Raw genomic sequence first — 2,836 nt, 5'->3', positions numbered from 1 at the left:
GCCAGGCGATATCTCTGGTTCCCGGGGGGCTAGAGACACGGGGCTGGGCTCGTTGGAAAGCCCTGGTCCTCAGCTACAAAATGAAATGACAGGGGGGGCACGTGCCCGGGTGCCCTCCCCCTGAATCCGCCACTGGTCATTGGGAAGGAGAGACAGTGGTAGATAGAGTGGAAGGATCAAAGAAGGTTTTCATAAGAACAGAGAAGACCAGGCCATGCTTTAAGGATGAGAAGAAGGTATGAAGGAAAAGGAGAAGTTGGGCATTGTGGCAATGCACTTCGGGGGGGGGGGGACTGGAGGAGGTGGAAAGGCATAGGGTGGAGAGGACAGATGGAGAATAGTAGGAAAGAATGATGCAGAATTCTACACCTGAGGAATGACTGAAGGAATCTAAGGTTGGTAGACTGTAGGGAGGACTTGTTGAGCAGATGGACTGCATTTTTGGTGAATAATTTTCAAGATTAATTTACTGAGTTTCAAATCCGTACATGAGCAAGGCCCAAGGTACCTGAAGCAGCTTCTGATTCCATACTGTCCCATCTGATTACAGCGATCTGTAGATGAAGGACTTTTACCAGTACCTAGAATCTCCAGCAATTTATCTGGGGGTCGAGTTGTTAGCCATGTGCCTCTGAATCTATGGAAATCACCTCCCCTCACAGTTCTCAAGACTTCCCCCTCTAGAATCCTTTAAAAACAGACTCAAAACTTTCCTGTTTACTCAAGCATTTCTGTAATCCCTTTAAGTATAGTTTATGAAAAAAGCTTTTCTGTACTTCATTGTTCCTGTACTGTATTACATTCATACTATCTGTTAAGCGCCTTGAGTTTGAGTATTGCAGAAAGAGTGCTTTATAAATAAAATTATTATTAATTATTATTATTATTATTATTATTATTATTTTGAAGGTAAAGTGTTTAAAAAAGGCTACTAAAGATAATAAGCAAAATTACTGTAAGTGGATTTGACAGGGCACATACTGGATAATTGTTTGGCAAAGTAGTAGGAGAGATTTAGTTTAGAGAAGTCAGCAAATAAGTATGCAACAGAGTTGTAGCAGATTGCAAAGCAGAGGTGATGGTATGTGGTTAAAATCATAGACTAGAATGACCTTTTCCTTGTGTTTTATGACTGTAAGTGTATTTGGCTCAGGACATTGTTAACATTTCTAATCAAAGAAGCATTGTATCTCCATATAGATTTATCTTCAATTAAAGATGTTTTAGTTAAGTTCTGACGAGGGTTTGTGCAATGGTAAAGCAGAGCTGTCTCCATAGAGACGTGTTTAAAACCCCCAATAAATCTTAGAACAGAGTGTACAGATGTTTGAAATACCATTCTAGGATCCACAATCAATTTTCTGTTATTGAAATAGTCCGGTCTATCCGGCTCACGGAGAACATGCTGAAGTATATTAAATCCGGGCAAAGTGTTCCAAGATGAAGTGTTGGAGAAGTTTCCATCTACAGCAACGGTTTGAGGGAACACGTGATTTTCAAAGAGAAAAATCCCAAACTCCTGGGTTCTGTTGCTGGAGACTTTCCATCAGGTCGTCCCATGTCTGGTGTTTCATTGGCAGAATTATTTCATCAAGATCATTAAGCAGCACAAACTTACTCCTGTACATGTTCCGATAGATGCAGTCATTGAGTGTTGCCAACTGGCCATAATACCCTATGTCCTTGGCGTCCATAGAATGGTGCCATGCTCGAGCTGGTCTCAGGTATTGGTCAATTGGCCATGAAATCAGCTCTAGAAAACCTTCTGCTATGTAGTATTGCAAAATGTGCTCCACTTGTGGGCTGCAGTTATTCAGGTAGATCATGACCCGTTGTGCCCCCAGTATCCGGTACATCTCCATGGTCTGTATGAACTGTAAGATGTTACTGTAATTCCCAAACATGGTTAAAAAGCAGACCGTGAAGTTGGCGGAAAATGGTCTCATGTCCTGGTTTTGTATTTGGAACAGGGGTAACTGCATCATGTTTCCTGTAGGAGATGTATGGACAGATAGGTACTTGGCATTGCAGCCTGGTGGTTCTATACAGACCAGGTCCGTTGTGCCATAGGGAAACCCAAACCGATCAGTGTGTATGTCTATCTGAGCCTGGGAAACCTCCACCATTTTGTTTACGGTACAACAAAACCAGCAGTACAGCTCCTTCACCTCTGTGTGGTGGATAATGCTGAGGATACGGACTGCGCGTTTATTGTCTGTTCGACTGTCCAAATATGGAGCTATGATAAATGTCCGGTTGTCATGCAGTGGGGTAATAGTATTGGTGGTTAGTCTATGCTCACAGCAGGTACACGGAGGTTTCCAGTGTTCCAACCGAGTGTTCACAGTTTCACAAAACAAAAATCCCAGAATAAAGGTGGCAGTCAGTAAGACAGACAAATATGTTACGTTCTTCCTTGTGAAGCTGGTCATCGTATCAGGACAAGGAACAACTACAGGATAAAAATGAGAAGACACATGAGAAATCGAAGTGATAAATTTATACATCATGCAGAGATTCAGCCAAATTTCCATGCATAGCTTGTTCATAGCCAGCAGGTGGCGCAATGAAAGGTCGACATGAGTTTTTCACAATTTCTTTCATTTTGTGCTTTTTTTATACTTTAATTTACCACATGGATTGGGATCGGCAAAGTGCTTTGGTAGCTGCCAGGGCACCTGTCCTGGAGCATTACAAATGAAGCAAGCTATGCAAGAGGATGTGGTATAGTAATTTGTGCTTAGATGTCGACATTGACACCAAGGAAAATGTGAAAACTCATCTCGACTTTTTCATCTGTCGATCTTTCTTGCATCAACATTTTTCCTGTATCATT

At 42.0% G+C, this 2,836-nt stretch overlaps 1 pseudogene; it reads right to left on the bottom strand.

Annotated features, from left to right (window-relative positions):
* Positions 1 to 1,126: 1,126 nt before the first annotated feature.
* LOC146036818 (beta-1,4-galactosyltransferase galt-1-like) lies at positions 1,127 to 2,448 on the bottom strand (annotated as a pseudogene).
* Between the last annotated feature and the right edge of the window lie 388 nt (positions 2,449 to 2,836).

This window comes from Crinia signifera, chromosome 9 (assembly GCF_055691185.1).
Source record: "Crinia signifera chromosome 9, ASM5569118v1, whole genome shotgun sequence".
NCBI lineage: Eukaryota > Metazoa > Chordata > Amphibia > Anura > Myobatrachidae > Crinia > Crinia signifera.
This window is presented reverse-complemented; position numbering and strand designations above follow the sequence as displayed.